This window comes from Bombus fervidus, chromosome 6, assembly GCF_041682495.2.
Source record: "Bombus fervidus isolate BK054 chromosome 6, iyBomFerv1, whole genome shotgun sequence".
Taxonomy (NCBI): Eukaryota; Metazoa; Arthropoda; class Insecta; order Hymenoptera; family Apidae; genus Bombus; species Bombus fervidus.
Genome location: NC_091522.1, coordinates 4,632,250 through 4,656,574, shown reverse-complemented (window position 1 = coordinate 4,656,574; position 24,325 = coordinate 4,632,250). Strand labels below are relative to the sequence as shown.

The following is a 24,325-nucleotide window of genomic DNA, read 5'->3' as shown; positions in this document are numbered from 1 at the left end:
CGACGAGTTGTCGCAAACGACCTGATAATGACCAGAAATGTTTGCCCGAAGCATCCCGCCGCCCTTGGATTTCTCGTTTTAGATCTTATCTCTGAGTGCGAATGTTTCTTCGAAGATGAAGTTGTGAAATTTTCAGCGTTATCGCTCGTTGAATCGTGAAATAATATGGAATTAAGAGCAGGTATACATAGAAAGGATGAAGATTGGATTGAGAAAATTAAAGGTTTTAATGATAGTTCGAAGAATAGGGTGAGTTAGTGTATAAGGACAGTGATTGAAGTTTGAACGTCCGTCAGAGCTTCTGATCATAGTGATCACATACTTGATTTTTTGGAATTGCGGCAAAATTGTATATTTAATTTATGCAGTTTTAAAGATAATTTCAAATTACGTATTCATGCGAGCTAAATGCTAGAGAATTATGCTCTTATCTAAATTACTTTCTGTGGTTTTTTCCCTTTGCAATTATATCTTTGCATTAATCTCTTGCTTATTTCTTTATCGTCTTTTTTCTTTTTGAGGTATCAGAGTAAGGTACATTTACATTTCTTCTTCTTCAATTTTACTTTAGCTACTTCTAATAAATTGCAGCCTTTTGATATTTTAATTTTTTAATAACTTACTATTATAAAAATATTCAAACTCTGTTCTTGTTTTTATGGTTGAACTATTCAATTCCCAAATATACGTATATGTATTATGATGTGTATATACAATATTCGACATGTAATTTCATTTAACCTTTTTTAAAAATTCTCTGCAAGCAGTGACGCCTGATAGCTATTTCAATTTACCAAAACTTCAATTCTCGAATTCAATGTCTCGAAATACCAGAAACTAACCTAAAAGGGACCGATTTCGTACCGCCAATACGTCAGAGGAACATTTTAGGGAAATTGTCCTTCCTTCCTGGCTGGCGTGCATTCATCTTCGTGGCTACTCCGCGAATCTGGATTGTCCGTTATGAGGCACTCGGATACCTGAATTTGGAGATCCAAACAAAAGTGTTTAAGTGAAGATTAAGTATACCTTTTGGGAATCTGACATTTTGATGTAAGAAATGGCCGAAAGGATTTTTTTTATTAAAGCAATTAACACTAAAACTACTACAGCAATCAAATTGACTGGTTTTACAATTTTATTTTAAAATTCCTACTTCATGTTATATTTTTTCCCGCAATGATATAATGAATTTCGCAACGATAACTAAAAGAATAATATAATGAATTTTATTTTGTTTTTTATGTATTCAAACTGAAAATAATTTTGTATCAAATCTACTTATACCTGAGGTGGTCGTTGGTGAAGGTGCCCACAAGAAATACTCTTGATTTTCAACAAGAAGTTTATTAAACTATTAATAAGCAACAGTCAACAATTTACGATCAACAATTACGATTCACGATTAATTATCAACAACAATTAACGATTAACAATTAATGGTTAACAACAATTCACGATTAACGGATAACTATCAAGAGTCAATAATCACGTATCTCTAATTGTGTTTACTTCGCTAGGACAACTTTTCGCAATTCGCAGCTCGGGGCAGAATGAATCTTTGGTTCGAAATCAAACGGATTCTTTCTTTGTTGCCCTCGATATCCCCACTACGCACGCGTTTATTAGATGTCCGCGACGGTTACCGCGAATGAATTCTTCCGAATATTCGGCGAAAGAACCGTAGGGATATCGATGGTAGATTAGCCTTGTCCGCCTTACGCTTTGAAGGTATAGCGCTATGTGTCGCGAAGCCGTTGGAAAGTTCCGTGGTCAAGTGTCGCCACATATCACTACCAGTCAAAATGGCTGCAATCAGTTTATCGAACCCCAATTAACCAGTTTCCTCATTTTGTACAAATACCCACACGTTTTTAAAATTTTTACTGCATATCATTCAATATGATGATATCAGTTATCAGGAAAATTCTGGATTAATCGCTACATGCTAATACTAGAAATACCAAAGCAGTCAAAATGACTGGTTCGACAGTTTTATAAATGTGTTAACCCTCATTTAGGTCGATTATGGTCCCAGATGAATTAATAATACTAAAGATGTACTACATAACATGGAACTCCTTCTGTAAGAAAGTAATAAATCAATAAATATAAAAATATTCCATTATTACTGTAGTATCGTAAACTATCATAATTAGTTTATTAATAATAAATGGATTAAACAGAAAGCAACGGTTATTTAATTAAACTAATCGTAGCAACGTATTATAATTAAGACAACTAGATAATTAATTAACAATTTTTGTCAACGCAAATTCAACGCTAACATCACTATCTCGGCATCGCAATCCGCACTCTCTGACTTTTCAACTCATGCCGCTGTTAATTCGTTTATTGTCCCCTAGCAGCCCCTTGTCTTTTGCCTTAGCCTAACTACGTACATGCTCAGCAACCGCTTGTTTATAATTCGTACCTCAGCAATGTTTGTTTACAATCCGCATAACACCCCCCAGACCCCTTGTCCATGATAATACATTACACATTTTTTAAAGACCAGCCCTTTTGACTGGTTTGGGTGGAAATAGCTTCGTGTTAACTATTGGTAGTTTTAGTGTCAATATCTTAATTTTGGTAATGTCACGTATTTGTAATTTGCTAGGTTTTATAGTGAAAAGAGTTACACGAATCACAGTCATCGATTTTCTTTTATCTGCATTGTTAGAAATAGAATTGTAAATGTGAAAGTGGCAGTATTCGTAAGGTGATTCTGTTTCATCTATATATTGCTTGAAAAGATTTTTCTACATGGAAGATAGTGGTTAGATATGGTGAAGAAGTTCATCTTTGTGAAAGTGATAACAAATGAAAGTTTCTAATGGTTTGACCAGATAGAGTTTCAGTTTCAATTTAGTCAATGTACAGTCGGCTAAGAATTATAGAGTGAGAATTGTATCTATTGCTCAATACAACTACAGGATGGTTATGAACAATTCTATTGCGTGCAAGTTAGCGAACAGAAGCGGAGAAGTTCTGCGAACTTAATGCATTAACATGTTTATTCGTATGTTGTTATAGAAAATATCGATTTCAAGACAATCATTGGAATGTAGATAGTACAGATGTTACAGTTCTTACATCAGTCATTTAGGCAGATCAGGAGCGTATTCATAGTTCTCAGATATGATAACATCTTCCATGCGAGATTCTCGAACTGGCTATAATAACTACAAAAGTTCTTTCCATCCTTTTCAAAAGTTGTGTCCACTCATGTTGGTCGCTAAATGTGCGACTTCGACGATTACCAAATGTAAGGGAATCTTTAGAACCTCGTCCTCACAAACATTACTGGAAAATCTCTCATCGTATTATTTTACTGTAAAAAAAGCAAATATGAAGAGTTACCCATCTAAGACAAAAAAAAAAAAATGATAAAAAGTTGTAATTTGCAACTATCATGAGTAACAGTACACTCTTCGTGCAAAAAATATCCAGGATTAAAAAAGAAGTAATTGCATAGAATTCTATTCCTTTCATTATTTTGCACGCACATCGATTTCCAGCGAACATAAAGGTACAACTATACAGACACCGTTTAAACACGCACATTCCGGTACAACTGTCGAAACCATAGACCATTCTGGAAACGCTATCGAAAACAGGTACCGGTGGCGAATACGAAGAAAATAGCCCCCTGGACCATGGACATTGAACGCTGGCGGGATAAACTCGAAGCAGATTCAACGTGGTATCTTTACATAAAGGCTTAAATTTCCTGTCTGATACCCTAGTTTATTGTGGAAAATTGCAACGGCCGTGCCATTAACCAATGCGCTCGCGGGGTAATTGCCCTTTTCCAAGCCTGTTACCTTGTTTTCCCCAACTATCTGTCCGACGATTATGTCGCTTTCGCATCGATTCACGAACACCTTGCTTCCTATGTTACGTCGCGGCCTCTAATTGAGATTTTATCGATGAATAAGCCTGCTGCATTTTCGCAGGAGTTACATCAAGTTCCGCTCCCGTTAATTACACTACCGTTAACAATGTCTTTATTCCAATATATTATAATCTATTACATCGATGTTTATCTTCTATTCTATGAATAGGATATATTCTCAGAGACAAGTTTCGAAATCTTCTTTTGTTCTTTTTTTTTGTTCTGTATAAGATTGTATATTTGTATATCTCTGTTCGAAATTATTGAGATATCTTTTATTCTTAGTACTTATTTTTATTAAAATTTGATGTAAATTATAGACTTTGAGTTACATGCATTCGTGCAATGAAAACGAATTGACAAAAGTCAAGACAAAAAAATATTTATGTTGCTCGTGTTAAAATTGTATCTAACGTCAGACTTGGATTCGCCAAATCTGCTGTTACGCCCCGAGGCTCACTATAGGCCGTGTTCCTAACCGTCTCCCTTGGTATTACAGTGTTGCAGACAGATCGTCTTACATGACCGTCGAGATATACACAAAATAGCGATAAATGCATTGTTGCCGTCAAGCAGCGAGTTCTAGAAACATCGATTCGCCTTCGGTCCGTTATTTTATCTACACAAAAAAGGCGGCATACGTGACCAGAGGCGCGAACGGTCGCGAGACCCGAGCGTGGTGGGGGTTGTCTCCCAGAGAAGCCAAAGGACAAAATCGAAGGGCAGTCAGTGGCAAATGAGGATTCTAATCGATTGCATCGAAAAGTTCAGAGAAATAAAATCGAGGTCGCTTAGTCAAACGAATATATTGAGAAATATCACAAAATCGGATCGAATTACAGTAACAAACTAATTATATCATCGTTGAATCTTTTGTGATGTGTTCATTATAATTTTAAATATTGTTAAATATACAAGTTTATGTTAATTCAGTGTTACAATCATTTGAACTACCTCGTAATGGAAACAGGGGAATGACTGATTCGCGGCGTCGATTATCAGAATCGTAGCGAGAATTTACGCCTCTTGCTGACGCGTTTTCTTCGCGATCGCGTCTCTTCGCAAACGGTCGTAACATCTCCTATTGGACATCGGTGTGGAGATTGGAATGGTGCATATAGGTATGTCACAGGCTTATGGATGTCTTAAACTATTTTTAAGGAGTTAGAATATTTTAGGTGATTATTCCAATTCTTTTCCATATTGTGTGAGAGAAATGATCGAATGAGTTGTAATATTATGTGTAGTTTCGTGTGAATTGATATTCACAATGAATACAGTGCTAAGATATGTTATAACTTACTTAAACTTCGGTGACTTTTGACAGTTTTAGAGGCGCTTAGAGCATTTATCCAATAATTTGTACCTATTATTCTGAACTCTTGGGAACAATAGAACACTCATGTCAAAGGTTCACGTACTACTACTTGTGCGTCCAGTCGTATATTTCGAATCTGGAAGCACCGGTACTAAGGCTAAGTTAACGGCACATAAACTTGACAGAAGTCAACTACCGTTGAACGACACTTAATCCTATATGACTGGCGAATATGTTCCACGAAATTACACAACATTTCTCACGCTGTTGTGAAACCCTCAAAAATATTTCTTAAGAAAAACAGATAATAACGAAAAACGAAAATGATTCTGAGAGATAGGTCTTAAATTCACTCACCTATGACACTGTACAATCAATATCGCATTGATCAATGTAGAACATTTTACAGTGACGTGATCTCTATTTATATGTAGTGAAATACCAGGGCTAGGAAAGAGTAACTTTTTTTAACTCAAAAGGGAATAAAGTCGAGTGGGAAGTGGTATATTGCAATCATGTCTGTTCGTTGACCGTGTGGCTCGACGTGCACGATCGCCAACAGCTCATAGGACACGCCAGCGACTATAATTGAGATTTTATCGGACCGTTAAACGCTACGAAGTTCCGGTGCAACACGTGCCAAAGTTTACACAGCGGCACGGGCCACGGTCGCTGTTGCGCTTCGATGCTTCTTTAAATGCGACAAGTCGACCATCTGTTTTCATTCGATGGTTATTCCAACGATTTCTAATTTCTAATTGATATTTAATAGGAGAACGATTTTTGTTTCAGAATAGTAGACGCTGGGATTTTCTTCGCGAACTGCGCGATGATTGCTACGCCGGGCTTTTCCAGGCAACGACGAAAAATCGGTGAGTTTTTACCAAGATATTCTTTTAAATCGTTGAGATGAATTCGAATTATGGTGGGGATTGGATTACATATTTTTTAAATATATTTATGGTATATAATTACGTGGATATCTTAAATATGACGTCAATATATTTAAACGTGAGATACCCAAGATTTTTTAACCCCTTGTTTTATGATCCCCTCCGTTAATTTTTACACTCCTACTCAAGAAAGATAGAACATTTTTTATTTTTAATGCAACTTCAATATTTGATATAAATAATGAATTTTAAATTACACGCGATTTTTAATAGAATGTTTAATATTTGCATCTTACATGCCGGATACTTACTTTCTATTTCATCATATCTCTTTACGAATATTTAAATTTTGCCAGTTTCAAAGTAAATGTGATTACAATCTAACGCGATGTTAAATAAAATTGTGTATGGTAACTTCTTCCTCTTTAAAGCCAGAATTAATTGCACGCGAGAACTGCTTATCGACTTTTCGCGCGATGTCACCGACTAATTAAATAACTATTTTCGTGGAATTAGCCTGATTTATGTAAAAACAGTACGTGTCTTACTTTCCTCGTTGATTTAGATGTATAAATGTCTGATTCTGAGGCAAATTAATCAGTATTAGTTACAAAGAATTTTTTTGATAAATAAAAGACAGTGATTTAAAATCCATTGCAACGTACACTTAAAATGGGTAAATCACGGGTTATTTAGGTATTATGAAAAGAAGTCGACTTTAAAAAAATTTGAAGAAATGTGAAAAATACTTCTGTGTACCATAGAAAAGATATAATTAATTTCACTTACCAAATTTTATGAAAATAGAACAAATACAAACGAAAATAAATAAAAATTCATGATGAATACTAAATATTAAAGTTTTATCGAAACCAGCGTATGCCCTAAAACTTGTATTCAAGGGTACACCGTATGTTCATGCTATCCAGCGAGCATTCGTATACGTTACATCCCTCTCCGATACAAAACGATGCGAGGACTGCACGAAACCAGGGAAACTACTCGTGAATTCTCGTCACGTGTTGCACCCGAGACAAGAGCACGCGTCTCGACTCTTAATTCCAGCTTAAGCGTTGATCCTCTTACGTTTTCGTCGATTAAAGACACCTATCGTCGGTAGCGATTCGACAAAGTCAGGCTCGCAGCACGTGGACAAAATATCGAGCACGGAACAAGAAAAGGCACTTGGAAGACGCCCTGTCTTCGCGGCCCCCGCCATCACCGCCATTAGTTGCGCTCGTAATACATTAACCGGTGATAATAATGCACCCTTGCGTCACGCGAGACGCTCGTTCTCCACAGATTCGTCGAAATTTCGACGCGAAACTATGTTTTACGTGGTTAAGATTACGTTGCTGTTTCTTTCGCTTTCGCGGTTTCGCTGGAATTTCAAATAGCTCACTTGGAAATTCTTGCTAGATTAGTTCGATGTTGCAAAACATTTCTTTTTTAATTCGCCTTTGTTTCTTTTCACGTCCTTGTAGATTTGTGTATATGTAATTATACACATTTATGTATTTATTAGAAATTAAAAAAACATAATATACGAAAATATAAAAAGTATGACTATTCAGATATCTATTATAAAATTTAATGGACGAATTAAATTTTTATGTATATAGGTTCCATTTCTCAAGTTACGTTGATAAAAATATAAAATTGCATAAAAGTACGCAATTGTGATAAATGCTTAAATATTTTGTCTGACGATTAGTTTTCAATTTTTCAGAAATCGAATAATCTCAATCTCAGTAGAACTGATCAATTTGATTTATATATACGAGGACAGTTGCACAACTCTTGAAACCAAGAAGATTCGTGATTAATTCCACAGTGTGTTCAAAAAAAGCCATTTCAAAGTTGATCCGCGAATCTCAATATTCTTTATCCCACGAACGTTATGCTCTATATCCTACTCCGTGAAACTTTTAAAAGACAGTTTCCTGTATGCTCGTCCATCCCAACAGTTCCCCTTTCTTGTTGATAAATTCGCCGAAACTATAGAAAACTTTCCGTTGCGGATATCGTGCTCGATTTTTCTTTCTTTAGGAACGTTACGATATAACGTTTCGACTTGAATCTATCAGCAAACAGTGACCAAAAAAGCGATTTTCAATCGTGCTGTAGTTGAAATGACTAAAATCAGTGAAAATTTAGTTTCAATTACTTGGTGCCAATACATTTTGTTCGTTAGACTTATTGGTGGATGCTATATATGATCTGATTTCTATTAGGTTGTCAGAAAAGTTTCTTCTATTTCATAATATAATAATAGATAAACAACAGTTTCTGTTTTATATTATTTTATTGAATTAGGTGTGATCCATTTTGTTCTATTTCTATTATTATGTTCGTGCATAATTCAATAAACTAATATAAAACCAAAGAACATTGTGCATCTATTATTTCCTTATAAAACGAAAGAAAGTTTTCGGACAACCTAATACTATACCTACAAAGTTGGAAACGAATCCCCTGGAATCCCCTGGAAAATTAAGGCTATTTTCAATATCGATTTCAGTATTTACTTGTGGAAATCACCGAAACTCGTTACTTCGGATAAAACCAATATAATCATAAAAATAGATATGTTTACTGCCAAATCTCAAAGGATTTCTTTCGAGTTCTAGATAGTAGGTACGAGAACTTTTATTTCGATTATGTGTAGAAAGCTGAAATGTTCAAAACGATCATTCAGTTTCTGTACTATGGGACTTAAGAAGGAAAAGCGATAGACACTCGGGGATGCCATAAATTAGACTTTTCTGTACAGTGTATTGTGGGTTCAGCGAATTGTGACGGTAACGTCTAGAGCAGATATTTCGAAGTATGTGTTGAAGTAATTACTTCAAGAAAAACATCTTTATTTATCTATTATTATTTATCTACATCTTTATTTATATATATCCGTAACCTGGAGACCGCTATTACGCAGAAAATAGAATGTGGTGAAACAAAAATATTCTAAATAAGGAGAGGTTCATATTATTGTGCCCTTGAATATAAATTATGTTTTATGGTTTACAAGGTCTAGGAACAAAGAATAAATAGAGCTAGAAATAGCAAAGAATAAGAAGAACTAATAAATAGATTTCTATTCTATACATTATATTATAGATTTTTTTTTATTTAACTTTTTTGGTAATGTCCTTGTATTTTCATCCAGTTGCGGGGTGACGCGGTCGCGTTGTAGCGCGTCAACGGGAGTCGTAAATTCCCGTTACGATTGCACGAATCGATACCACGAGCAGGGCGATCCCCTTATTTCTTTTGGGATAATAGGGGTGATTGGTTTTTAATATAACTGGAATCCACAGTTATATAATCTATATCTATTTATTTAACCAGCCTACAATACTTATTGCGTCGACAGATAGTGTTGGACTTCGTCGTGTCGGAAAGTACAATAATTGATTAATCCGAAAATTGATCGATTTGATGGATAGAACGCCGTGAACTTGACTTTTGATATTTATCGATGTTCGTTGAATTCGCGATATTATCCGTTAAAGTTTAAGATGTATGCGGTAGGATTTCTGAAGAAAGACCAACTGCCCTAGCATAAATTTCTTGTCCTCTCGGGGAGACGACCCCCACCGCGCTCGGATCACGCCACCGCTCGCGCCGATGATCATGTCACGTAAAATAATAAAAAAACACAAAAAATAATAAAAAAACATAAAAAAGACAGAATTTATTTCTTCACACTTGATTTACACTTGACTTCCGAACTCTAGGAGCGACTTTTTAAGACTGAAGCTCTTACAATTCCGCCTTTAAAAACTGATTTGTTTCTTTCTTTGTCATCCCTCAATATCCCCACTATCCACGCGTTTGTTAGCCGTTCTCGAATATTCGGCAAAAGGACCGTTGGGATATTGAAGGTTCATTGAGCACTTCGCCTCGCCGACATACACTGTCGCCGAGTGCGGCCGCATCTTTATTTCTATCATCAGCGGTTCCGAAGCGCGGCCCGGTCTTTGATGTAGATCGAGGTGTAGTTGATATTACAATCACGTATGCCGACTTCTTTGTGAAATTAAAGAACGGATCGAATCGACGTTCCTGGAACTCGCGGCCGGGCGGCAACCATGCGCTCGTCGATACATTGTATACCCCGTCAGGAAGATGAGACGATTCGTGTATGACGTTGGAAGACCGCGAGAGATGGTTAGAAACACTATCCATATCAAGCTTCGCGACGTAACAGTCCTTTTGCTATAAATATATGAGCGTGCTCTCTATCGACTCTATTGTATTGTAACACTATAAGAGTGAGGATCTGGATCAGTATAAACTTATATAGTATACTTATACTTATACCTTTATTTATTTCAATATATTCTTCTATTACAAATTCATCCACTCGTTCTTCTATCAGTCATCCTCAACTGTATGGAATTAATTGAAGGTTGTATTGTAGAAGCTGAGGAAATATGACAGATTTAATGGGATAGAATTCTATATCCAAGCAACTCTCTTGATTACTCAATAATCTCGTTTTTAATTTGTTCTATGGAGTTTGCAATATTAATGTTTAAAGAAGCCACAAATCAAATTTTATTGTTAGATATCATCAAATACAAGGGTAAATCATATAGAAGTGAATGTTAAGGTGAATGAATGAATCGAGATAAAATGAGATATCAAGCTTAGGTATCGCAATTTTAACAGCGAAAACGCTGAAATGTCACGCGTTTAACGTTAAGGTCGGCAAGCCCCGCTTTTTCTAATTTCAAAAAATTCCGGTTCTGCATTGGAAACATATGCATATTTGCGCAAGCTACATACATGTTTAGCTTTTTCGAACGAAAGCTGACTTTCCATACCCAGGTTATTTAATAATATCCGAGTGTTTCTGAAGCCAATACAAATGTTTACTGAAATTCGCATCGATGGAATCAGTTCAAAATGAAAAAATACACGTATTTACTGACGGATATACACTCTGCGAGATGATTCGTTACTGGTTCTGAGTTAGGTAGAAGCGGAAAGCGATTGTTCTGTTTTTAATTAAGGCGAATTAATAGATTATGTCTTACATCTATTGGGTTGGTGACTAAGTGGTTGGCTATAATATCTATATAACAAAAACAAAAACAATAACAAAAAAAAAACTAATATACTAATGGTTGTCTATATAATTTAGTTGCCCATACGTTAGTTTCTATAAATAGATGCAGGTTGTAGGATCGCAAAGATTAGATGAAAATTATAGAACTGGTGTGGAGTAAATGAAAAAGTAAGTAAATGATGTTTTCATTAGAATGATAGAGGTGCACATAAAGAGTATTTGATCTATAACTGTTAGAGGTGTGAAACAAGAGTTTCAAGAGATTCAAGATCTCCATCAAGGTTTTATATGGAAAGAGAAAATACATGAAAAGCATGCAGGTTTTGGGAATGTTACAACCGTTCGCGGAGGGTCGCGGTCGCGAGGAAAACGCATCAGCGAGAGGGTAAATTCTCGCTACGATTCGTATAATCGACGCCGCGCATTAGTCGTTCCCCTGTTTCGGTTAAGATAACAGAGGTGGTTCAATGAATTTAACACTGTATTAACAAGTTAATATAACTTGTATTTTTAACAATAAATTATGTGATAATAAAAGCGTTACAAATTATTTAGTGATGAATACAGTTAATGCGTTATAGAAATTCGACCCGACTTTACGATATCTCTTAATGAATTCGTTAGACTAAGCGACTTTAATTTCAATCGTCAGACCTCTCGATGCATGTCGTTTGAAGAGACTGACTGCCTTTAGATAAATTCTTTGTCTTCTCTGGGAGATACGACCCCCACTACGCTCGGCTCACGCCACCGTTCGCGTCTATGATCACGTATACCACCTTCTTTGTGTGCATGAAATAACGGACCGAAATCGACGTTTCTGGAACTCGCTCATCGATACATTGCATATTTTTCGTTAGGCAGATAAGACGATCTCTCTGCGACGCTGTAGGACCGCGAGCGACGGTTAGAAATATGACCTATACTAAGCCTCATGGCGTAACAGGGAAAGAGTACTTAATATCCAATATTTCTTTTTATTCCAATATTTAGTTCACTATTATTACATTATCATATTTATTAAATATAGCCATTATTTTTTTTATCTCACTATAATTGCAAACACGATGAAGGTATATTATATATATCTGTAAATTTCCTTTCCTACGATGAATAAAATCTGCAAAGGTTGGACTACTGTGAAGCGTATCTAACAAAAATTAGAATCCGCATATCAAGACAGCACTTTGTTATCTACTTCGCATAACTCGGTTAGTCGAGACGCTAGCTCGAGCTCCTAATTATTAGAATTATCTGAATCAGTAATTTCTCATATTCCTCTAATCTCTTGAAGCATTTTTCCTCGGCTTTCACCTCTTACACACTTTTCTTCCTAATTCTCCATCACAATATTACGTTATTAAAACTACTACCCCAATCGTCGTTTATAAAGTTTATTCCCCATATGCAAAATTTAGAAGTCAGGTCTAATGAAATTCAAATACTCATCGAAAGTCAGCGAAATGGCTCGCGTGTTCTTTAGTTAAAAGCAAGAATTTTCTAGCTGCGTTTAATCGTGAGGACACGGTAACCACGATTGAAACTCCACTGGAGTAGGTAGTTCCCAGTAGAACTAGTGATTATTCCCTTATCGAGGAAGGAAATGTAATTTCTCGTGAATAAATATTAGCAGACGAAAGGGAACGAGACTTCTTCCTCTACTTTTTTTCTAACTTTGGTTTTGATACGACGCTCGATCGACCGAGATTGTGCGCGCGTCACGTCATCGTAAACCATTCAGGATAACGTGGAATAATCGCGGGGGATTCAATTGAAAAGTTCCATTATCCACGCGAGAACGGGCCCGAGAGTTACCCACTCCCGTTAACAAGCGGGTCATGATTGTGACGGGCCGCTTACGATTGTGCGCGTAATTGCCGGCTGAGAAAGACGACTGCTTTTTGAGACGACTAATTCGTCTAATTACTTGACAAACTCGTTAGAGGAAAGCGTTCGAGACTAGTACACTGAGAACTTCGTACATTCATGTTTGTTCGTCTCGATACCGTGGTGTGTTTCTGGATATGAATCCAATGCAATCGATAAAGTAACCCAAGCTTTGGTTGTAGTAACGGGTGAATATGGGAAGTAGAAAACGAGAATGAGTTTCTGTAGGAAATTTATGCAGAAGGAAAGTAAAAGGAAAGGTTTGCAGATTTCTTAATATTTAACTGCCACAGTAGAGTATCTCAAATATAATAAATATAATCATAACTCCATTTTCAAGTAACAAAAGACGTTTCAATTAGGTGAAGTCTTATAATTATAAATAAGTGTAATCTTTTTACTTTCTAATTTTTATTATTTTGTGTAGAGATTTTTAGAATTTTGTCAGAACATTCAGGCATTTTCATATCAACGTAGTAGTTAATGGTTAATTTTCTGTACGCGATATGCACGTGTTTGCTCACACTTTATAAGTAAACTTTTATTGTATTTTTCCAAAAGTCTGAGGAAATTCTGGAACACTTGTCATGTTATGAAAACATTCGTTTAGATATATTAACTTATTTCTAAGAAACTCATTTCAAATAAACTCATTTCTAGGAAACTCACGGTTAAAAGATTTATCGATGTGTCAATTTATTTACAGGGAATTAATTAAACCGATCCGCGCAAAAGGATATTGCGAAATATATACTACGTTAAAATATCTAAAGTTCTTTTAATAAAGGATACATATAATATCCGAAGAAATCATGGTATTTATTGCATCATGCTGAAATATTCGCGAGAAAATGAGGAAAAAGGGTAGAAGAAACGGAACATATGAATAGCGATGGTAGAACTGGCTTGGTTTCAGACACTGTAGTTATACTAGGTCGGGTTTTCCATCCTTTGGCAATGCTTTCGACTTCCCAGAAGGATACGCCTTTTTCGTGTCTGGCTATAGCTGGACTTAATTCACTGTTCGTCCGCGAAGTGGCACAGGTATAATTCGCCTTTACAGACGGCACCGCCTTTCTGCGATTAATATCGAACAACCTTTCACCACATTGCACTGTTAATACGTTTCTTATAATTACATTATATGCTAATTATCGACATCATTGTCGATCCTATTAAACAAATAGAAAGGGAAGCTCGTTCGTCGAATGACGAAGAACGTTGAATGACTCTTTTTGTCGAGTTCCTTGAGTACTTTTAACGTGTGCACCAGCTTATTTCACCATTATTTCATCGTGTTAGGAACGGTTTAAGCTGAATAAAGGAAAAACATTGCGGAAAAACAATCGTTTCGCGTGCGCGGTTTATTAAAGCCACCAGGAAAAAGCTTCGATTCACAGTGTCAGAGGTGTAGCAAGAATCGCGAGTTTCAGTTCACGGCTTGTTGAAGCTACGACCACGTCGAAATTGTGCTGCTCTGAGCGAAGTGAATTGTGCGCCTTCTTTTAACCAGAGTTCTTCGTCGCAGCATATATACACTCTTTGCCTGTGTTTAGCACGACTGTCCTCTTTTCGAATTTTTTTATCGAATCTTTCATAAGAGAAAGACTTTTCTCTCGGACGTTTCGTTCTATCGTCCTGTTATCTCGTTTCTAGGATTTCGTCCCTAACATAACTAGATATGATCATACTCGTCTTTCTTTCTTCGGTGTGAAAAACTCGCGAACTTTGCGATTAGAGTAGTGAACACAGTCGGTTCAGGTATTAACACGTTCTGAAAGCCTCCTTTCTTTCCCTCTGGGAGCCTTGCTTTTGATAAAGCTTACTGCCATTCCTTCCTTCTTCTTTCGTGTTTTTTTTTTTTCGCGATACTACAACTATTTTGTGTTCGATATACGCGTTGGAAATGAAGATTTTGTCAGTAACAATAGGAATACAGGTATTTGTCACTCGAATACTTCCAGCGTGTTTCACCTTTACAGATATAAAGAGACAATGATTGGTAAATATGTATTTAATTCGTTACATTTGTTTATTTGCACACTATACTTTTATCTTTTTCAACCATAGTTTAAATTTTTTTTTGTTTGGATAAAAATAGATTTATCTGAAATTCATAAATCCATGTACAAAAATATAATCACAATTTGCTCAACTTAAGTTATAGTTAGTACTTACAATTATATATGGAAATTCCATCTTACGAGAGTTTTAAATTCTCAGATAAATTATTCTAGTACTTTATAACTTCTTTCATATTCTGTAGAAGAATTTACATACTTCTTCACTAAAGAGGTCATCCTGTATTTTTTTTTGGCATTTATACCTCCTCGTTTATTTTATTCCTTTGTTGTATTTATTCTTTTTTTTTTAGAGAGGAGGAGTCTTTCATTATCTCTGTTGGTTGGTTTAAGATAAAATATTTTTGCAACGATAACGGAAGCCATTGATCAGGCAATTGGTAAAATCGAACGAACCGCGAGCGTGTACGAATTTGTTAGCGACACGGCAACGCGTTGGATGTGTCGCGTGCGCGGAACACGAGCGGAATCGGGGATTGTAACGATGTAACCGCGGTCGCTGTCGATCGCGAAACAATGCGTTTTACGGATATTTAGTTACGCGCTGTCAACGACAGCAGTTACGCCGAATTCGTGATAACGCTTCGTTGAGAGCAGATTACAGGAAATTGGTCGTTGCATCGCGCCCAGACGGAGCGACGTTTCCAAACCTTCCTACATTTGTTTATGTAAATTGCAGTCGGACATTCAATTTCATTTGCTTATTTTGCTTTAATCGAGATTATATCTTTTGTGCAATTTCCCCATTTCCTTCTTTTGCACTTATTAAATCTCTCTCTCAAAATTACAAATACGTAGTCATACGATATGAATTATCTTTATGGAAAAGTTTAGAACTTGATGACCCCCTTTTGCTCTCAAGCTACTGAAAAGTGATAGAAATCTATGAACACAACATTTGATTTACTCCAGAAGAATGTAATTTCGTTTTAACGAAATAAAATGTTGCTCATTTGTGATCCTCAAAATTTCAAGAAAATTATACCAATCCATGCAAAAGGATTTATATGTGTTCTCAAAATATTTAATAAAGGTGAAAATCATTTTTTCCAATTGTTAATTTGTATAATGTCGGCATTTACATATTTGAAAGAAACATATTGTCACAGAATCGGAACACACCAAAAGTCCTATCAAGCGTAAAATACGACCATTTCTTGTCTCCCTTTGCCAGTTGTCTCACCTTTTTTGCTCAGAAACCATACATATCTAGATTCAGTGATTTTGATGCGGCAGGTGCAATAAAAAAATGGAGTAAACTGGTGGAATAAATGAGCGGTTGCTTTGTTGCGTACTTTCACCTCCAATTTTTGAAGCGGCTCGGCTCGGTCCAGCGGACGGGCTAATTGAAAGCAGCTTAATTTACAAAACCCTGTGGTCACGTTCTCGATCTGGATTACATGGATTATGCAGGATGACTCATCACCGCTGTTCCGAAGATGTGTTACAAAGCTGATTGCGGCTATTATTTGGTTAAAGCTCGTTGCAACCGATCTTCTGTACTGCCTGCATTTTCCTGTGTTAGCTTTACGTTCGTGTATACTGTGTCGTTTCTGCAATAACAGGACGCACTCGCTCGCATCACCGAAATGCAATCGTGTCAAGTGAATCGCATCAGAGACGAGTCTCTGCACGTACGACTGTGCTCTGTCGCAAAGGGACACGCTCTGTCTGAAAGAGATCCTTGATCCTGTGACTCGCTTGGATCATCCAGCGTTCTGTTATTTATAATTCAAAGAGAAACAAGATAGAGGAACGATCAGATTACGATAAATAACGCATTCCAGACGCTATATGAATATTTGAAGCTATGGAAGCCGGTGGAAAGTTAGCGACCGTGATTCTTCCGAAGAATAATGGTTATGAGGAAAATTAAGCTGGATCGAGGTAAACTATGACCGGTGAACCGAATCGTTTCTTGGGAAGAATGGTAAAGTAGGATGCATTTCATGGCGGTTTGTTTAAAGAGTTCTTTAAGAGGATCTTAAGAGATTGCTCTTATTCTTTTAAGTATAGTTTCTTTTTTACGGTTCCTCCTAGAAACAAGCAGAGAGTCGTAAAACCTTCAGACTTGCATGATCCGTGAATTAATGAGTAGAAATTGTTCAAGCGGAAGTCGTACACTGGCAAATTTAATGTCGTGTGTGATATATCTGTAATGCTTTGAGTATTTTAATATATCGATGGAAATATATTTAAACGTAAAGAATAGTTTGGTGATCTTAATTTTTTTCCCAACAGAAGTTGTTGGATTTCCAATCTTTATGGTACGAGTAACAGCATAGTTCGAAATTATGGAACTTAACCCGTGACACTGCTTTGAAATGTGGCGACACTCGTCAACAAATACCGTCACTAGACATTATCTAGCACCGGACAACGATAGCGCAGTGGTTAGCGCCTTAGGTTACGAACGTTCGGTACCCAGGTTCAAATCCCCGGTATCAGTAGTTCGATATTTTTCTTCCACGACACAATAATTAGGAAGTAAATAGAATTAGACCCCCAAAGCGACATTCTACAGCCAACTTCTACAACTATCACGGGTCTAGTCCGCCACAGAAATATCAAAAACTTATTTATACCGTCATGAATAATTCATGAATATATATAATCTGTATATGATTCATATGAAACCGGGTAAGCATCCTGATATTTATAGACAGAAATATACAACATTAATCTGATAAGTCAAAGTGAATTCTCTAAAATAATAACAATACAAAGGTAAACAAATGTTATATCCAAATTTCTTCACTATAATAATATCTTATCGGCATCAAAACTCAAATTCTTCTCGAGGATTTGCGCCATATTTCCAGCCAACAGTCAAACTCACCCTCTGTAAAACTGTTCTGACATTCTCCATTCGAACTGGAGGAAAGTCGAAGTTCACCTAACCGGCCGTTTTTCCACGGAGAAGATTTATGTCCGAGAAAAATGTGCACCGTTTCCAGGTCCCGTGACTGGAAGCGAGCCGTTGGAAATTTGCGTGCACCACGAGCAAGTGAATTCAACTGCGCGCCAGTAAATAATAAGAATCCACGGTGTCTTTAGACCTTCGGCAATTTGGGCTTCTGCCAAGTTGCGTTTCATATCTAGAAAGGTGGTTGCGTGTCGAGGCATTTGCCTCATAAATCTCACGTGGAAAGCATTACCTAATATCCTCCTTACGATTTCGCAAGAGTCGCGTTTCACTTCACGACACAGACGGAAGGAAACGCTTGGAAAATAATTATCTGTCGACTTTCACCCCGTGAACCTAGATCAAGCACATCTACCATGAAATATTGTTCCTTCCTCGTATTCTACCCTTTGTTGCTTCTACTTCTTCTTTACACTCGCGCCTCTAATTTTTAAAAATCTTAGAAGAGGGGAAATTTATGCGCATAAGATATTGATAATGATAGAAAATATAATAATTGTTGTTATTTCTGTATTCAGAGGTAGGGTCACAATAGCTATTACTTTATTCTTTGGATAAATCTATCACACCGTTCTGAGCCGAAAAACCTTTATCGCACTTTCTTACGTGGACTAGGTATAAAAACAAAAGAACATCGTAAATCTATCGATTGTATCTAGAACTTTCTTCTAGTTACTATTTATTGTAACTAACCCATCTGCATATGGATGGCGAGCACAAACTCACGTTGTCATTTTCAACAATAATATATTCAATTTAATAGAAATAGTTATTAATGCCTTATCGACGGAGAATTTCTGCTGTGGGTAGAAGTTTTTAGCGAATGATTTCGAATATTTTAGGATATGTTCAAGAGGTTCTGATTCTTGCTTCTAAATTATTTAGTTCACGTTGTTTAAATTACGTATTATTTGAAATACTTTTATATTAGGTTGTCCGATAGTTACTTTCGTTTCATAAGGTGATAATAGATGAACAACAATTTCTGTTTTATATTATTTTATTGAATTAGGTTTGATCCATTTCGTTCTATTTCTATTATTACGTTCGTGCATAATTCAATAAACTAATATAAAACAAGAAACATTGTGCGTCTATTATTTTGATTAATGAAAGGAACATTTCAGACAACCTAATATTTCATGTCAAATCAAGTTCTAATGTGATTATTTCGTATAATGTTTATTGATATATTCCGTCGTTAAAACGTTAAATTTGCATAAACATTCGTATTCCAGTCATTATAACCATTGCGACCATTAAAACGTTATTTATTCGCAGTCAACGACAACTTCCTATATGCACACAACACACATCTTTTTACATTCCGCCCTCAATCTCAATATTCTCAATAACTCTTTATAATTCTGTGTAGGATATTTTTTCCAAGGCAGATAGGGCAGATAAGGCATAAGGTTAACCGGGTTTTGGAAGGCAGAATCGAAACACGGCTTCCTGAACTGTGAAACAGCTCTGCTGCAAGGACTCGAAGGAAGTTCGTTCTCGATCTGTCCTTTTTTTATTTTCACGAAATCCTCCGGTCGACGCTAATGAGATTTACCAGCGCAGCATATAGGCAGCGTCTTAAATTGGCCCTTGGTTCGATTATCTCGCATTCGGTTGCGGATCCAATTAGGGCGACCAATAGCGCTGGCTGGCATATAATTATAAATAAGTTCGCAAGAACGTAATTCGACGCCCATGCACGTTATTTTGGTGGAGACCATTTTATAGTGGAAACTGAGTGGGGCTGATTCTCGTTCGTTAACTGAACGTCTCGTTTCCCCTGTCCTTTCCACGCTCTCAAACTTTCTTCCGGCCGAATCGACTTAATAGGTCTTGAGCATCGCGCGAAGGTAAATTGTGCGCAGCCACTTTGAGATATTGAAAGTTCGGAGAAGGGTTCTAGAAGTGACTTTCGCTCGAATTGCAAAGAAAAAAAAAAAAAAAAAAAAGGACGAGGTTTCTTTAGTTGAGACTCTTCTTGAATTAAACGTCGTGAAGTACATTGGCGCTGTGGCGAAGATTAATTTTGGCGTTTGTTTTTCCGAACTTCTTTTGGAACTTCGTTCGACTCCATATTTTCTTGGATCAGTAAATTGTCCTCCATCGAGGAAACTTTCTTTGTAATTTAGTCGATCAGTGTGAAAACTTCGACTTTGGTTTTACTGACAAAACTAGGACTCTGTGTGCTATATTTTTTTCTTTTGTGTTAGGAACGATATATCAATCTAATCTTTGTAATTTTTGGGAAAGATTGATTAGAAAATGAAAATTTTTGTAGTTGTATTGTTTTATTAAAATTTGTTAAAGTATTTCTTGTAGAAGATGGATTAGTAAATCATGATTAAACTTTAATTTAAGAATAAAGGAACTCGTGAAATGAGTAATTTATTTTTTAAGAATTGAAAATTCATCATGGACTTCTGTAATGAAATTGAGAAACTGTCAAGAAATGGAGGTGATCGATTTCATTCCTGACAAGTCAGAATTCATCTATTCCAATATAATCTGCGACGCACGTGTTCCTCAAATCAATTCTAACAAACTGGAGTATCGATGGAAGACGAAGACTAGCTGTACAATTTCTTACAGTGTTTCATAAGTTAGGAGAGGACGTGGAAGAAAAGTTGAGGACGCGCTAAAAGTGTGGATAATTTGTTAACGTTGAAATACTTCTAGCCCATTAAGAGCGACGCTCGTAAATAACGAGCTCGTGCTTCCATCGTACTTCGAACGACACACAATTTTATAGATGGCACGATAAATAGCAGCCGCTTGTCGATTCCATTATAGGTGTAATAAATCGCGAGCCGCTGATACGTGATGATTTACGAAAATCGACACCGGCCTTGCCTTTCCTGTAACAATATCTGCTCGACTTAGTCGACGGCGATGTTGCACGCGCGTGCCGTTTAAGAATAACGCCGCATCGTCCGAGGTGATTCATCTTGTACGTTTGACAGACAGGTATTACTGGTGGGAACAGCGACGAAACCAGAACGCGTAGTGAAAACAACGAAACGTTAAAGTATATATTTGGTAATATGATTTAACCGAAGGTAGGTGTTAAAAAATTAACATAAGTAAGTTCGCTTAACACTAGAGCTACCACACCAGTCAAATTTTAAAGTTCCTACTTCGTGTTATATTTTTTTCCGCAATGATGTAATGATTTTTGTAAGGATAACTAAAAGAATAATATGATGAATTTTATTTTGTTCTTTATGTATTCGAACTGAAAATAATTTTGTATCAAAGCAACGTATACCAATACCAGTCAAAATGACTGCAATCTGTTTATCAAACCCCAATTAACCATTTTTCTCGTTTTGTACAACCTCCCACACGTTTTTAAAATTTTTACTGCGTATCATTCGATATGATAATATCAGTTATCAGGAAAATTCCGGATCAATCGCTAGATGTTAACACTAGAAATACCACACCAGTTATAATGACTAGTTCTACAATTTTATAAATGCGTCAATCCTCGTTTAGAGATCATGATCCCAGATGGATTAACAATACCAAAAATGTACTACATAAGATGGAATTCCTTCTGTAAGAAAGTAATAAATCAATAAATATAAAAATATTCTATTTTACGTATTTTTTAACGACCAGTCATTTTGGCTGTTTTGATAGAAATAGTTTCGTGTTAACTATTGGTAGTTCTAGTGTTAAAGTCAATGTGTTCTTTTATGTGACCGAACTTATTATGTTATAATCCACTATAAATAAGATCACAGCTGAGGTTTTTAGGGAAGCAAAGAATGGGGAAGGAACAGAACGACGGGTAAAAAATAAAGAAAGGAATAGAATGGAAAGTAAAGAATGGGGGAATGAACAGTAGGTAAAGAATTAAGGGAAGATTAAGAGAAGAAAAAGAAGGAAAGGGATAGTGAGATATGAGGAGAATAAAGAAAAGGAAGAAAACAAATATTGAGGTATGGAGAGAATGAAGAGAAAGTAAAGCATGATGAAAAGAAGACAGAGTAGGGTAAAAAGTGATGCACAATGAAAGAGTCAGGTAAATGGAAAAATAAAAAGAGATAGGGAGGAATGCAATGAAGTAAAACATGGAAAAAGAAGTGAATGAAAATAGGAAACAAGAAAGAAGGATGGAAGGAAACGGTAGAAACTGAGTTGCTCGTTGTACTTCCGAAGACTTGATATTTCCACAAATATTTTTCAAAATTATTCAATCTTTGAAGCTTAATAGATAAGTTTGCAGCTGCTTCGTACGAATATGTTTCTAGACTTCATAAAAGTTGGCCAACTACAGGAAGCTGATTAGAACTTGCTCGAGAGTATGTCTGAGGATTAGTCATCTCCTAAAGGTGAAGTTTAGACGAAAGCTTGTGACATCTTGCGCGGTGTGGCATTTATGCTGCATAAATACGGACCCCAAGGAATCTACTTCGCAAAAAGGAGCTAGTTTCCATGGAGGCCTTTACAGTCTGCCGCTTTCGAGTAACAGTTTAACTGAATTTCAGTCGTGCTATATGCGAACTTACGAGCGTGTCTTCTGGAAAGCACGGCCTCGACGAAAAAGTCTTCATCTTGTAGCATTTAACGTTATGCAAACATATACTCCGTTGGAAAACGTAATAGTTCTTTAAAAGAGCTGTACCATGAAAGAAATGCTTTCCGCAGTTTCTCCACAATTTTGCTGGATTTCGCTGAAACTGTTTTAAATACATCAACTGTTGTTGACGTTTTATTATCATTCTCAAAAAATCTATGAAAAGTTTGATAGAGTTTAAGTTAAATACGGGAATTGTTAAGCGATTGGTTTTCTTCGCATACTTCTTTAAAAACTATGCAATTCATGATTATTTAGTATTCATTATTTTGGAACAGAAAATCTGAAAATATGAAAACTGAAATGCGTGTTCTCCAAAATCCGACAAATCACGTATCACTTGACTGTTGGCATTCAGATTACAGAAAAGCTCCTAAGCTTCTAACTCACAAGAAAGACAATCATCTCCGATAATATCATAAGCCTTTTCTAATTCTAATAAAAAACTCTAACAATGTTGCCTTGGATATTTTGTACATATTTTTGTGTTACGACCATCCGCGGAGATTTTTAACAATATTTAAAATTAGAATTAACACATTACAAATCAGTTAACGCTGAGACAATTAGTTTGTTATTGTAATTCGACGTGATTTTATGATATTTCTCGATGTATTCGACCTCGATTTTATTCCTCTGAACTTTTCGATGCAATCGGTTAAAATTCTCATTTGCCACTGACTGCCCTTCGATTTTGTCCTTTGTCTTCTCTGAGAGACAACCACGACCCCCACCACGCTCGGGTCTCGCGACCGTTCGCGCCTCTGGTCACGTATGCCACCTTTTTTGTGTAGATACAATAACGGACCGAAGGCGAATCGATGTTTCTAGAACTCGCTGCTTGATGGCAACAATGCGTTTATCGCTATTTTGTGTATATCTCGACGGTCATGTAAGACGATCTGTCTGCAACACTGTAATACCAAGGGAGACGGTTAGGAACACGGCCTATAGCGAGCCTCGGGGCGTAACAGCAGATTTGGCGAATCCAAGTCTGACGTTAGATACAATTTTAACAGGAGTAACACAAATATTTTTTTGTCTTGACTTTTGTCAATTCATTTTCATTGCACGAATGCATGTAACTCAAAGTCTATAATTTACATCAAATTTTAATAAAAATAAGTACTAAGAATAAAAGATATCTCAATACTTTCGAACAGAGATATACAAATATACAATCTTATACAGAACAAAAAAAGAACAAAAGAAGATTTCGAAACTTGTCTCTGAGAATGTATCCTATTCATAGAATAGAAGATAAACATCGATGTAATAGATTATAATATATTGGAATAAAGACATCGTTAACGGTAGTGTAATTAACGGGAGCGGAACTTGATGTAACTCCTCCTGTGGGGCGTAACATTTTGCATATTACATGCATTCTGTCTATTCTTACATTTCCCATAAATGCATAAACATCAGCATCTACTTATCACTTACATAAACAAATTAGATATTTTCTCTTCCAATCTTACTTATTTGTCCATCATTCGAAACTTTCGAATTCGTTTAGTCACAGGAATTTTAGGTTCGCAAGTAGAAAAGTAGAGCGCCTGTCTGTATAATATGGGTCACGCGCTAACTATGAATAGACTCGAACACAAAGTACACAACAACCCCTGGGCCTCTGTCGTTCTCGAGTCGTCGTTCCTTC

The 24,325-nt window shown here is 36.3% G+C and overlaps 1 protein-coding gene across 1 annotated transcript in view; it reads left to right on the top strand.

Annotated features, from left to right (window-relative positions):
- Positions 1–24,325, top strand: part of LOC139988342 (uncharacterized) — a 446,678-nt gene that overhangs the window by 126,412 nt on the left and 295,941 nt on the right. The window contains exon 3 of the mRNA XM_072005637.1: positions 6,009–6,088. The gene's annotated coding sequence lies outside the window, so the exon portion shown is untranslated. The remainder of the gene's footprint in view (positions 1–6,008; positions 6,089–24,325) is intronic.